Genomic DNA, 15723 nt, shown 5'->3' on the forward strand with positions numbered 1-15723 from the left:
GGGGGAGGGGCTGGCTCCTTGCAAGTGGTGGAGCAGCAGAGCACAAAATCAGAACTTTTAGAAGTCTGCTCCTCTGAGGGATGTCGCTCCAGAGGCTAAGTGGGGGTGAAGCCCTCGCAGGGGCAGTGTGGTCTCAGGAACCGCGGGGCCACAGAAAGACTGGGGGTGTCTGAGTGTGGCAGGGCTGCCAGGTATCAGAGCAGAGATGGAGCCAGAGCCAAGGAGTGAGCTCTCAGCTCGGGGTTACCTTAAACAGTGACCCAAGACATGGTTGGGCCATTGCTCCTCAAGCAGGGACACCACAAATGGCAGATGCAGAGAGACCCCCTCTTTCCTCCTCCAGGAGGAGCAGCATGAGAGCATGCTACAGGAATCTGCTGGATTTGGAAACTCCAAACGGGGCCATGCACCGGAGACAGAAATGCTCAAAGGCCAGGTAAGCACAGATCGGCTGGAGACCAGGGAGACTGAAGGGATTGACTGCGTCTCACGGAAGGCACATTGAGAGTGGGGGCCCGAGCTCTGGGCTCCTCTGGGGCCAGGGATTGGGAGCCTGCCATCATCATTCCCATCCTCCAAAGCTTTATGAAAAGCGATCAGGTAACAAAAGCTCCAAGAGCTAACCCAAGCAGATTACTTAGCCTGGCCCCTGCCAAGGGTGGTGCAATTCCGCTTCAGACAAAGACATTTGAGAATAACTGAAACAGGCCCCTCCTCAAAAAGATCGAAAAGAACATCCAGCCAAGACCGAATTCAATGAGAACTGTGGAACTACAGAGTTAGGGGAAAGCAACACAGAGAATTCATGGCTTTTCCCCCCATGATCTTTTAGTCTTGCAAAGTTAAATTTCTTTTATTTTATTTTTCCTGATTCTACTTTTTATAACTTTTCCTCTTTCCTCTTCTAATATTTTTAAACTATTTTATCTTATCAATATCTTTTTTAAAAATCTTTTTAAATTTTCAGTTATACTCCTATTTTATCCCTTCGCTGTATTTAAAATTATTTTTTGAATACATATAGCTCTTTTTTCTTTAAAATTTTGGGATACAATTTCTTCTAATAGATCAAAATATACCCTAAATCTAGAATCCAGCCTGATCACATTCTCTCCTCTTTTTTTCATTTCCAACCAACTTCTCTTATCAATTCCTTTTTTAGAATCTTTATAAATTTTCATCTTTATATTCATATTCCATCCCTTCATCATGTTTACCCTTATGTTTGTATATACATAGGTATTTCTTTCCTTAATATTTGGGAGGCAGTTTTTATTAAGAGACCAGAATACACCCAAAATCAAGTGGGTGGCCCTGTTCTATTCAACAGTCTAATATATATATATGTATTTATAAAAAATAAGAAAATAAAAATACATATATGTATTTTACATAAAATAAAATACATAAAATAAAATATTTCACATAAAATTAAAATTTTAAATAAAAATAATATTTTACATAAAATAAAATATTTTACATAAAATAAAAATACATATATGTATTTTTATTTTCTATTTTTAAATTTTTCTCCCCTTTCTTCTCCCCCCAGTTTCAGGTCTCTTCTGATTTGGGTAGCATATATTTTTCTGGGGGTTTTGGCACCCTTTTAGTATTTTACTCTCTCCTTCATATATTTTTATCTGGATAAAACGAGAAGGTGGAAAAACTCACCATGGAAAAAAGAACAAGAGGCAATACCATACTCTAGGGACCTAATTAACATGGACATTGGTAATATGTCAGAACTAGAGTTCAGAATGATGATTCTCAAGGTACTAGCTCAGCTCAAAAGAGCCATGGAAGATATTAGAGAATCCCTTTCTGGAGAAATAAAGAACTAAAATCTAACCAAGTAGAAATCAAAAAAGCTATTAATGAGGTACAATAAAAAATGGAGGCACCTACTGCTAGGATAAATGAGGCAGAAGAGAGAATTAGTGATATAGAAGACTGAATGATGGAGAATAAAGAAGACAAGCAAAAGAGAGACAAACAACTACTGAACAATGAAAGGAAAATTTGAGAAATAAGTGATACCATATGAAGAAACAATATTAGAATAATTGGGATCCCAGAGGAAAAAGAGAGAGAGGGGCAGAAGGTATATTGGTGCAAATTATAATAGAGAATGTCCCTAATATGGCAAAGGGAACAAGGATCAAAATCCAGGAGGCACAGAGAATCCCCCTCAAAATCAATAAAAATAGGTCCACACCACATCATCTAATAGTAAAATGTACAAGTCTCAGAGACAAAGAGAAAATCCTGAGAGCAGCTTGGGACAAGAGGTCTCTAACATACAATGGTAAAAATATTAGATTGGCAGCAGACTTATCCACAGAGACCTGGAAGGCCAGAAAGGAATGGCATGATATATACAGAGCACTAAATGAGAAAAATATGCAGCCGAGAATACTATATACAGCTAGGCTGTCACTGAAAATAGGAGAGATAAAAAGCTTCCAAGACAAACAAAAATTAAAAGAATTTGCAAACACCAAACCAGCCCTATGAGAAATATTGAAATATTGAAATATTTAAAGGCATCCTCTAAGCAAAGAGAGAGCCTAAAAGTAACAGACCAGAAAGGAACAGAGACAATATACAGTAACAGTCACCTTACAGGCAATACAATGGCACTAAATTCCTATCTTTCAATAGTTATCCTAAATGTAGATGGGCTATATGCCCCAATCAAAAGACACAGAATATTAGAAAGGATAAAAAAACAAGATCCACTGATATGTTGTCTACAAGAAATTCATTTTAGACCCAAAGGCACCACCAGATTTAAAGTGAAGGGGTGGAAAACAATCTACCATGCTAACAGACATCAAAAGAAAGCTGAAATCAGAGCAGAAATCAATGAAATAGAAATCAAAAGAACAGTAGAACAAATCAAAGAAATGAGGAGCTGGTTCTTTGAAAGAATTAATAAGATAGATAAACCCCTGACCAGAATTATCAAAAAGAAGAAAGAAAGGACCCAAATTACTAAAGTCATGAATGAAAGAGGAGAGATCACAACCAACACGAAAGAAATACAAACAAATTATAAGAACATATTTTGAGCAACTATATGCCAGCAAGTTTGACAATATGGAAGAAATGGATGTATTCCTAGAGATATATAAACTACCAAAACTAAATCAGGAAGAAATAGAACACATGAACCACCCATAACCAGAAAGGAGATTGAAGTAGTCATCCAAAATCTCCCAAGAAATGAGAGCCCAGGGCCAGACAGCTTCCCCAGGGAACTCTACCAAACATTTAAAGAAGAATTAATACCTATACTCCTGAAACTTCTCCAAAAATTAGAAATGGAAGGAAAACTTCCAAACTCATTTTATAAGGCCAGCATTACCTTGACCCCCAAACCAGACAAAGACCCCATCAAAAAGGAGAATTACAAACCAATATCCTCATGAACACAGATGCAAAAATTCTCACCAAAATACTAGCCAATTGGATCCAACCGTACATTAAAAGGATTATTCACCATGACCAAGTGGGATTTATTCCTAGGCTGCAAGGTTGGTTGTACATCTACAAATCAATCAATGTGATATAACATTAACGAAAGAAAGAACAAGAACTATATGATACACGCAACAGATGCTGAAAAAGCATTTGACAGAGTACAGCATCGATTCTTGATCAAAACTCTTCAAAGTGTAGGGATAGAGGGTACATACCTCAATATTATCAAAGCCATCTATGAAAAACCCACAGTGAATATCATCCTCAATGGGGAAAAACTGAGGGCTTTTCCACTAAGGTCAGGAACACAGCAGGAATGTCCATGATCACCACGACTATTCAGCATAGTACTAGAAGTCCTAGCCTCAGCAATCAGACAGCAAAAAGAAATATAAGGCATCTGAATCAGCAAAGAAGAACTCAAATTCTCACTCTTTGCAGATGATATGAGACTTTATGTGGAAAACCCAAACGACTCCACTCCAAAACTGCTAGAAGTCATACAGGAATTCTGTAAAGTGTGAGGATATAAGATCAAGGCATAGAAATCAATTGAATTTCTATACACCAACAACAAGACAGAAGAAGAGAAATTAAGGAGTCAATCCCATTTACAATAGCACCCAAAACCATAAGGTACTAGGAATAAACCTAACCAAAGAGGCAAAGAATCTGTACTCATAAAACTATCAAGTACTGGGACGCCTGGGTGGCTCAGTTGGTTAAGTGGCTGCCTTCGGCTCAGGTCATGATCCCAGCGTCCTGGGATCGAGTCCCACATCAGGCTCCTTGCTTGGCAGGGAGCCTGCTTCTCCCTCTGCCTCTTCCTGCCACTCTGTCTGCCTGTGCTTGCTCTCGCTTCTCTCTCTATGACAAATAAATAAAATAAAATCTTTAAAAAAAAAAAAAGAATTAGGATGGCTATTCAAAAAGAAAAAAAAAAAAAAAGATAGGGCCCGAGTGAGTCAGTCCGAATAATAAAGGAGATCATAGGTGTCCCATACCAGCTCACAGCCACAAAACTTGATTAGGTCATTTCATGTTGCATTTAAAAAAAAAAAAACTATCAAGTACTCATGAAAGAAATTGAGGGAGACACAAAAAATGGAAAAATGTTCCATTCTCATGAATTGGAAGAACAAATATTGTGAAAATGTCTATGCTACCTAAAGCAATCTACAAATTTAATGCAATATCTATCCAAAATACCATCAATTTTTTTTCAAAGAAATGGAACAACTAGTTCTAAAATTTATATGGAACCAGAAAAGACCCCAAATAGGCAGAGGAATGTTGAAAAAGAAAGCTAATGTTGGTGGCATCACAGTTCCAGACTTCAAGTGCTATTACAAAGCTGTAATCATACAGTATGGTACTGGCACAAAAAGAGACATATAGATCAATGGAACAGAATAGAGAGCCCCGAATAGACTCTCAACTCTATGGTCAACTAATCTTCGAAAAAGCAGGAAAGAATGTCCAATGGAAAAAAGACAGTCTCCTCAACAAATGGTGTTGGGAAAATTGGACAGCCACATGCAGAAAAATGAAACTGGACCACTTCCTTACACCACACACAAAAACAGACTCAAAATGGATGAAAGACCTCAATGCAAGACAGGAATCCATCAAAATCCTTGAGGAGAACACAGGCAGCAACCTCTTCGACCTCAGCCATAGCAACATCTTCCTAGGAACATCGCCAAAGGCAAGGGAAGCAAGGGCAAAAATGAACTATTGGGACTTCATCAAGCCCAAAAGCTTTTGCACAGCAAAGGAAACAGTTAACAAAACCAAAAGACAACTGACAGAATGGGAGAAGATATTTGCAAACTAAGTATCAGATAAAGGGCTAGTATCCAAAATCTATAAAGAACTTATCAATCTCAACACCCAAAAACCAAATAATCCAATCAAGAAAGGGTCAGAAGCCATGAACAGACATTTCTGCAAAGAAGACATCCAGATGGCCAACAGACACATGAAAAAGTGCTCCACATCACTCGGCATCACGGAAATACAAAACAAAATCACAATGAGATACCACCTCACACCAGTCAGAATGGCTAAAATTAACAAATCAGGAAACAACATGTCGGAGAGGAGGCAGAGAAAGGGAAACCGTCCTACACTTTTGGTGGGAATGCAAGCTGGTGCGACCACTCTGGAAAACAGCATGGAGGTTCCTCAAAAAGTTGAAAATAGAGTGATCCTACAACCCAGAAATCGCACTACTGGGTATTTACCCTAAAGATACAAATATAGTGATCCAAAGGGCTACATGCACCAGAATGTTTATAGCAGCAATGTCCACAATAGCCAAACTATTGAAAGAACCTAGATGTCCATCAACAGATGAATGGATAAAGAAGATGTGGTATGTGTGTATGTGTACACACACACACATATATATATACATATATATATATATATATATATATATGTACACACACACACAATGGAATACTATGCAGTCATCAAACAAAATGCAATTTGGGACACCTGGATGGCTCAGTCAGTTCAGCGGCTGCCTTTGGCTCAGGTCATGATCCCAGAGTCTTAGAATCAAGTCCCGCATCAGTGTCCTTGCTCAGTGGGAAGCCTGCTTCTCTCTCTGCCTGCTGCTACCCTTGCTTCTCTCTCTGCCTGCTGCTACCCTTGCTTCTTCTCTCTCTGACAAATAAAAATAAATAAAATCTTGAAAAAAAAGAAATGAAATCTTGCCATCTGCAATGACATGGATAGAGCTAGAGGGCATTATGCTGAGCGAAATAATTCAATCAGAGGAGGACAATTATCATATGGTCTCTCTGATATGAGGAATTTGAGAGGCAGGGCAGGAGGTTGTGGGGGGGTGGGTAGGGAAGGGAAAAATAAACAAGATGGGATCAGGAGGGAGACAAACCATAAAAGACTCTTAATCTCAGGAAATAAACTGAGGGTTGCTGTGGGAGGAGGGAGGAGGGGCAGGGTGGTTGGGTTATGGACATTGGGGAGGGTATGTGCTATGGTGAGTGCTGTGAAATGTGTAAACTGATGATTCACAGACCTGTACCCCTACAGCAAATAATATATTATATGTTAATAAAATAATTTTTAAAAAAGAAATAAAGGAAAATATGAGAACACTATCTCACCAAATAAATGATATCAATAGAGAGATTATTAAAAAGGCCCAATGGACAGTCTGGAATTGAAGAGTACAATAACTGAAATGAAAGCAGTACTTAGAGGGAAATGTGTAGCTGTAAAGTTCAATATTAACAAATAAGAACGATCTCAAATAAATAATGTAACTTTCCTGGTAAGATACTAGAAAAGAAAAAAAAACATACTAGAAAAGAAGAGCAAGCTAAACGTAAAGCAGGTAAACGAAAGAAATTGAAGATTAGAGTGGAAATTAACAAAAGAATAGAGAATATCAAAACCAAAAACTGTTTTTCTGAAAAAACTGACAGAATTGACAAACTTTGGGCTAGACTGACCAAGGGAATAAAGAAGACTCAAGTGCTTACTATCAAGAATGAGGAGTGACTGCTAACAGGAAAGATTTCTTTTTTTGGGTTAATGAAAATCTCTGAAAATTAGATATGGTGATAGTTGCACAAATCTGAGGATATACAAAAACCACTGAATTGTACACCTTAAAGGGGCAAGTTTTATGGTATGTGAATTATATTTCAATAATGCTATTAAGTTTTATTTATTTTATAAAGATTTTATTTATTTGATGGAGAGAGCACAAGTACAGGAGAGGTATAGCAGAGGGAAAGGGAGAAGTAGACTCCATGCTAAGCAGGGAGCCTGACATGGGGCTCAATCCCAGGTCCCTAGAATCATAATCTGAGTGAAAGGCAGATGCTTAACCAACTGAGCCACCCAGATTACCCCTAAGTTCCAGAAATCTATAAAACATAAGGGCACCTGTGGCAGTCAACTGAGCATCCCACTCTTGGCTTTGGCTCAGGTCATGATCTCCAGGCCATGATCTCCAGGTAGTGAGATCGAGGCCCATGTCAGGTCCTAGATTCAGCATGAGGTCTCCTTGAGACTCTCTCCCTCGCCCTCTGCCCTTCCCCCCATCTCTCTGTCTAAAATAAATAAATAAATCTTTTTTTCAAAGTCTTTAAAAAATAAAAATCAATGGAGATGCCCACCTGAATCAGCTGGTGGAACACATGACTCTTGATCTTGGGGTTGTGGGTTTGAGCTCCATGTTGGGTGTAGAAATCAATTAAAAATAAAATTGTTTTGGGGCACCTGGGTGGCTCAGTCATTAAGTGTCTGCTTTCCGCTCAGGTCGTGATCCTAGAGTCCTGGTATAAAAATTGTTTTAGGTTGCGACTCAAGATGGCAGAGGCATGGGGAACCCCGTTTCAACCAGTCCTCTGAATTTAGCTGGATATCTACAAGCCAGTCTGAAACCCACAAAATCAGCCTGAGATGTAAGATCTCTGTGGAGGCAGAGGTTCTTCAGTCAAGAGGTACAAAGGACAGAGTTGGTATTGTGCAGATAGATATTGGAGGATAAACAGAATGGGGAGGGAGCCACGAAAAGCAAACCACTGGAAAATAACACAATAACCCAGGGCAAAAGCGTTCTGCTCCTGAGGAAGAGCAATAGCTTGCAGAGTGGTGGTTGCAGGAAGGGAGGGTCCTGATACCAGCACTCAAAGAGAATCCAGGGGCTTAAGGGGAAAATGTCAGGACCAGTGGCTGCTTGCTCAGACCTGTGCCTGTGGAGGGGGACACCATCACTGCTGCCACCAGCCACACCCACCCAGACCAGAATTGCTCAGAATTTTGGAAGGACAGGGGGCAGAGACATGCAGGCATCTGGGTCAAACAGAGAGGATTGCTGGGGGTGAGCACCACCTGTGGGAGGCTTCAGTTTTCAGTGGCGCTTACAGAGGGGGAGACTGTGTGGTCTAGAGGGTTCAGAGAAGAGCAGAATGTGACTTCTCTTCTCGGGCAGAGGTCCAGCAATGGACATTTTCCTTTGCTCCAACCCTTGGAAAAGGCACAAAAAGCCCCTGGAGAACAAAAGCCCAAAAAACTAGTTTCCATGGAGCCCAGCCCCTTGATAGGGGGCAGAGTAACTCCACTCAAGCGGGGTTACCTGAAAAGCAATGCAGCAGGGCCCTCCCGCAGAACACAAACTGGAAGAACAAGAGGAGGACAACCCAAGGGTCCCCATAAAATTGTAAAACCCCAACACCAGGGGGAAATAGTATCCTGAACTTTGGGTGTTGTCTCATGGCCCTGTGCATTTCTTAGATACAACTTTTTTATTCTTTCTCATGTTTCTTCTCTGTTTTTTCTTTTTACCCACTTAGCATTTCAACTAGATGCTTAATACAACATATTCCATAGTAACTTTCTAACTTCTGTTTCACATATGCTTTTTTCTCTTTTCCATATATATATATACACACACACACATACACATATATATACTTTAATGTAGTCCTTTTTTCCTTATTCAATACTACCTTTATATATATATATATGTATATATATAAGCATATATGTATATATATATGTACATATATATATATACACACATACAGTTTTAATTTCCCTGTAACACTGGGAAGTAGTACTCTCTAACAAAGAGAACAAAATACACCCAGGAAGAACTGAAACACCCTACCTCACCCACATTAAGAGATTATAGCCCCCACATTCCCTCACCGCCCCCCTTTTTTTTTTTTAGTTTTGTCCTTAACATTATAAATCTTATTTTTGGGTTTCATTTTGGCTGGGTTTTCTTGGTGGTGGCTTCCAATCGGTATGAACTTTCCCAAGGTGCACCTTGCCTGGATTATGGTTGATATTTTTGACTCTATACATTCCCTCAACCATCCCTCAACAGAATGACTAGAAGGAAGAACTCCCAACAAAGAAAACCAGAGACAATCTCCCTTAGACCTAATGGATATAGATATAAACAAGAAGTCAGAAATAGACTTCAGGGTAACAGTCATGAAGACAATAGCTAGGCTGCAGAAAACCATTAACAGCAACATAGATTCTCTAAGGGAAGAAATGAGAGCTAATCATGCCGAACTTAAAAATGCTATGAATGAGATGGAATCTAAGCTAGATACTCTATGGCTAGGGTAAACGAGGCAGAAGAAAAATTAGTGATCTACAAGACAAACTGCTAGAAAGGAAGGAACAGAAGGAGGCCTGGAACACCTTAAAATCCATGAAAACAGAATTAGGAAAATAAATGAGGCCATGAAACGTTCCAATGTCAGAATTATTGGGATCCCTGAGGGGGTGGAGAAAGAGAGAAAACTAGAAGATATATTTGAGCAAATCGTAGCTGAGAGCTTCCCTAATCTGGGAAAGGACACAAGCATTACTATGCAAGGGGCAGAGAGGACCCTTCCCAAGATTAATGAGAATAGACTGACACCACAACATATAATAGTACAATTTGCAAATCTTAGCTATAAGGAAACAATCTTGAAAGTGTTGATGGGGAAGGGATTTCTTAACTACAGAGGGAGGAACATCAGAGTAACGATAGGCCTGTCCACAGAGACCTGGCAAAATAGAAAGGGCTGGCAAGACATATTCAGGGTACTAAAGGAGAAGAACATGCAGCCAAGAATACTTTATCCAGCAAGACTGTCATTCAGAATGGATGAAGAGATAACATCCAGGACCAGCAGAAAATGAAAGAATATGTGACCACTATGCCAGCCCTGCAAGAGCTATTAAGGGAGGCGGTCTATAAAAGGAGAAAGAACCCAAGAGTGATATAGAACAGAAATTTAGAGACAATCTATAGAAACAAGGACTTCATAGGCAACATGATGACAACAAAATCTTATCTGTCAATAATCACCCTCAATGTGAATGGCATACATGCTCCCATGAAATGGCAGAGGGTTCAGACTGGATAAAAAGACAGGACCCATCAATATGCTGTCTACAAGAGACTGATTTTGAACCTAAAGATACAATCAGACTGGAAGTGTAGGGATAGAGAACCATCTTTCATGCTCACAGACTTAAAAAAAACCTAAGGTAGCAATTCTCATATTAAACAAATTAGATTTTAAGCTAAAGACTGTAGTTAGAGATACAGAAGGACACAATATCATTCTTTAAGGGTCTATCTAACAAGAGGCTGTAACAACTGTAAATATCTACGGCCCCAAAATGGAAGCAGCCAACTACCTAAACCAGCTATTAGCCAAAATAAAAAAACATATTGATAATAATATATTAATAGTAGAAGACCTCGACACTCCAACTCAGCAACAGACAGATCATCTAAGCAAAAAATCAACAAAGAAACAAGAGTTTTGAATTATACACTGGATCAGATGGACCCCATAGCTATATATAGAACACTCCACCCTAAAACAACAGAAGACTCATTCTTCTTGAGCACACATGGAATAGACTGTATAATGGGTCACAAAAACGTCTCAAACAATACCAAAAAATTGAGATTATTCCCTGTATATTATTATTATTTATATATACAAGTACATATTAATATATTATAATATTATATTATATTTTATATTATATTATATATAACTATATATAATATATTAATATATCATTTTATTAAGATTTTAATTATTATATTAATCATTATGTGTTATATGTATATATTATATTATTAATATGTATTAATGTGAATTATTAATATTTGTTATATATTAATATTTAATATATTGTATTTACATAATTTATATGATATATTTATAATTAATAAATTGTAATTTACTATACTGATATATATTAATAACATAATATGATATAATATATAAATTATATTCCCTGTATATTATTATTATTATATTATTCCCTGTATATTCAAAGACCACCGCTTTGAAACTGGAACTCCATCACAAGAAAAAATTTGGAAGAAATTCAAACACTTGGAAGCTAAAGACCATCCTGCTGAAGAATGTTTTGGTCAATCAGGAAATCAAAGAAAAAACTTAAACAATTCATGGAAACCAATGAGAATGAAAACACATCAGTCCAAAACCCATGGGATACTGCAAAGGTGGTCCTAAGGGGTAAGGGGTAAATACATAACCATCCAAGCCTCACTCAAAAAAAAAAACAAAACAAAAAAAACAGAAAAATCCCCAATTCACCAACTAACTTTACACCTTAAAGAACTGGAGACAAAAAAAAAAAAAATGAAGCCTAAGCCATGCACAAGAAGAGAAATTATTAAGAGTAGAGCAAAGGTTAATGAAATAGATACCAGAAATACAGTAGAGCAGATCAATGAAACTAGAAGCTGGTTCTTTGAAAGAATTAATAACATTGATAAACCACTGGCCAGACTTACCCAAAAGAAAAAAGAAAGAACCAAAATTAATAAAATTATGAATGAAAGGGGAGAGATCATGACTAACACCAAGGAAATAGAAACAATTATCATAAATTATCAATAACTCTATATCAATAAATTAAGCAACCTGGAGGAAATGGATGTCTTCCTGAAAACCTTCAAACTACCAATACTGAAACAGGAAAAAATTCACAACCTGAGTAGACCAATGACCAATAAAGAGATTGCAGCAGCATTCAAAAACTCCAAAAAACCAAGAGTCCAGGGCCTGATGGATTCCCTGGAGAATTCTACCATTCAAAGAAGAAATAGTATTTATTCTCCTGAAGCTGTTTCAAAAAACATAAACAGAAGGAAAACTTCCAGACTCATTCTATGAGGCCAGTAGTACCTTGATTCCCAAAACCAGGCAAAGACCACATCAAAAAGGAGAATTACAGACCAATATCAGCAATGAATATGGAAACAAGATCCTAGCTAATAGGACCCAACAGTACATTAACAGAATTATCCATCACGACCAGATGGGATTTATCACTGGGATGCAAGGGTGGTTCAAAATTTTCAAATTAATCAGTGATAGAACACATTAATAAGAGGAGAGAGAAGAACCATATTGTCCTCTCAATGGATACAGAAAAAGCATTTGACAAAATACAACATCCTTTCCTGATTAAAACTCTTCAGAGTGTAGGGATAGAGGGAACATTCCTCTTTCATTAAAAAAAAAATATATGAAAAGCCCACAGTGATCATCATTCTCGACAGGGAAAAGCTGAGAGCCTTTCTCTTAAGATGAAGAACAAGCCAAGGATGTCCACACTTGCAAGTCCTAGCAAAAGCAATCAGACAACAACAACAACAAAAATAAAAGGTATTCAAATTGTCAAAGAAGAAGTCAAACTCTCTCTTTGCAGATGAAATGATACTTTATGTGGAAAACCAAAAGACTCCACCCTTAAATTTCTAGAACTCATACAGCAATTCAGTAATGTGGCAGGATACAAAATCAAGGCACAGAAATCAGTTGCTCTCCTATGCAATGACAATGTAACACTAGAAAGAGAAATTAGGGAATCGATTCCATTTACAATAGCACCAAAAACCATAAGATACCTTGGAATAAACCCAGCCAAATAGGTGTAGGATCTATACTCTAGAAACTACAGAACACTTATGAAAGGAATTGAAGAAGACACAAAAAGATGGAAAAACATTCCATGCTCACGGATCAAAAGAATAACCTTGTTAAAATATCTATACTGCCCAGAGAAAACTATACTTTCAATCTATACTTTCAACACCAACGGCATTTTTCAACGTGCTGGAACAAATGATCCTAAAGTTTATATGGAACCAGAAAAGACCCTGAATCACCAAGGAAACATTGAAAAAGAAAAAACAAAGCTGGGGGCATCACATTGCCTGATTTCAAGCTACATTACAAAGCTGTGATCACCAAGACAGCATGGTATTGGCACAAAAACAGACACACAGACTAATAGGACAGAATAGAGAGCCCAGATATAGACCCTCAACTCTATGGTCAACTAATTTCTGACAAAACAGGAAAAAATATCCAATGGATAAAAAGAGAATCTCTTCAATAAATGGTGCTGGGAAAAATGGACTGCTATGTACAGAAGAATGACACTCGACCATGTGCTTACTCCATATACAAAGATAAACTCTAAATGGATGAAAAACCTCAGTGTGAGACAGGAATCCATCAAAGTCCTAGAGAAGAACATAGGCAGTAACCTCTTTGACATTGGCCACAGCAACTTCTTTCAAGACAGGTTTCCAAAGGCAAGGGAAACAAAAGCAAAAATGAACTTTTGGGACTTCATCAAGATCAAAAGCTTCTGCATAGCAAAGGAAAAAGTCAACAAAACAAAGAGGCAACCCACAGAATGCAAAAAGATATTTGCAAATGACACTACAGATAAAGGGCTGATATGCAAGATCTATAAAGAACTTCTCAAACTCAACACCCCAAAAAACAGATAATCATGTCAAAAAATGGGCAGAAGACATGAACAGACACTTTTCCAAAGAAGACATACAAGTGGCTAATGGACACATGAAAAAACGTTCATCATCATTAGCCTTTAGGGAAATTAAAATCAAAACCACACTGAAATATCACCTTACACCAGATAGAATGACAAAAATTGATGAGTCAAGAAACAACAAATATTGGAGAGGTTGTGGAGAAAGGGGAACCCTCTTACACTGTTGGTGGGAATGCAAGTTGGTGCAGCGACTTTGGAAAACAGTGTGGAGATTCCTCAAAAAGTTTAGAGCTATCTGAGGGGTTTGAAGTGGCGGGGGAGTGGGAGGTTGGGATACCAGGTGGTGGGTATTATAGAGAGCACGGATTGCATGGAGCACTGGGTGTGGTGAAAAAATAATGAATACTGTTTTTCTGAAAATAAATAAATTAATTTTAAAAAAAAGTTTAGAGCTACCCATGACCCGGTAATTGCCCTACTGGCTATTTACCCCAAAGATAGAGATGTAGTTAAAAGAAGGGCCATATGCACCCCAATATTCATAGCAGCAATTTCCACAATAGCCAAAATGTAGAAAGAGCCAAAATGCCCTTCAACAGATGAATGGATAAAGCGGATGTGGTCCATATACACAATGGAATTTTACTCAGCCATCAGAAAGGATGAATACCCACTGTTTACATCAACATGGGTGGGACAGGAGGGGATTACGCTGAGTGAAATAAGTCAAGCACAGAAAGACAATTATTATATGGTTTCACTTCTTTGCGGAACATAAGGAATAATAGCATGGAGGACGTTAGAGGGAAGGGAAAAATGACGAGGGTGGAATCAGAGGGGGAGACAAACCATAAGAGACTGTGGACTCTAGGAAACAAATTGAGGGTTTTAGAGGGGATGTGGTGGGGGGATGGGTTAGCCTGGTGGTGGGTATTAAGTAGGGTATGTATTGCATGAAGTACTGGGTGTTATACACAAACAATGAATCATCAAAAACTAATGATGTACTGTATGGTGAATAACATACCATAATTTAAAAATAAAAACAACTTTTTAAATTTTAATATAAAAATAAATAAATAATAATAAAACCCTACCCATTCTTTTAATAGCTGTTTAGTATCATACTATATGAACATATTGTAATTTATGTATCTAGCCCCCAGTATTAACATTTAGTTTTTTTCTTATTTTTTGCTATAATAAAAAATAGTATAATGAACACAGTATGTGATTTCATACATATGCATCTATGTCTGTTGGATAACTTCTTTGAGTGGAACTTTTAAAGCAAAGGGTATGTGCAATTTTACTTTTGTTAGACATTGCCAAATTCCCCTGTTGAGAACCTGTATCAATTGGTGTTAACAAAATTGTGTATTATCTTTACCAATCTAATAGGTGAAAAGTGGCATTTCAATGCAGTTTTAATTTGCTTTATTCTTATTACAAATGAGGGTGAACATCTTTTCATATGCTTAAAGTGGTAACATTCTGGATTTTCTGTGAATTGTCAGTTCATATCCTCTATTATCTCTCTTTTGGGTTACTGGTACTTTTTTATTGATTTAAAATACTTCTTCATATATTAAGAAAATTAACCTTCATCTATGATAAGAAATAAATTCAATTTTTGTCTTTTGACTTTGTTTATGGTATTTTCCTTCCAAAAAGAAATTTTCATATATATGAATTTAACAATCTTTTCTTTATAGGTTTTATATGATAGTTAGAAAGGCCATTGTCACTCTAATACTACTTTTTAAGTGATAGGTTAGATGTTATTATTGGGAAAAGCTGGGTAGAAGCTTCATATAAATTCTTTACTTGTTTTGCCACTTTGTGAGTCTAAATTTATTTACAACAATGGATTAATAGACTTAT

The 15723-nt window shown here is 37.4% G+C and overlaps 1 protein-coding gene across 3 annotated transcripts in view; it reads right to left on the bottom strand.

Moving 5' to 3' along the window:
* The window catches only part of ATP7A (ATPase copper transporting alpha), a 186121-nt gene that overhangs the window by 49904 nt on the left and 120494 nt on the right, over positions 1–15723 (bottom strand). The gene's annotated exons all lie outside the window — the stretch shown is intronic.

This window comes from Mustela putorius, unplaced genomic scaffold, assembly GCF_011764305.1.
Source record: "Mustela putorius furo isolate JIRA1106 unplaced genomic scaffold, ASM1176430v1.1 tig00003862_pilon_pilon_pilon, whole genome shotgun sequence".
Taxonomy (NCBI): Eukaryota; Metazoa; Chordata; class Mammalia; order Carnivora; family Mustelidae; genus Mustela; species Mustela putorius.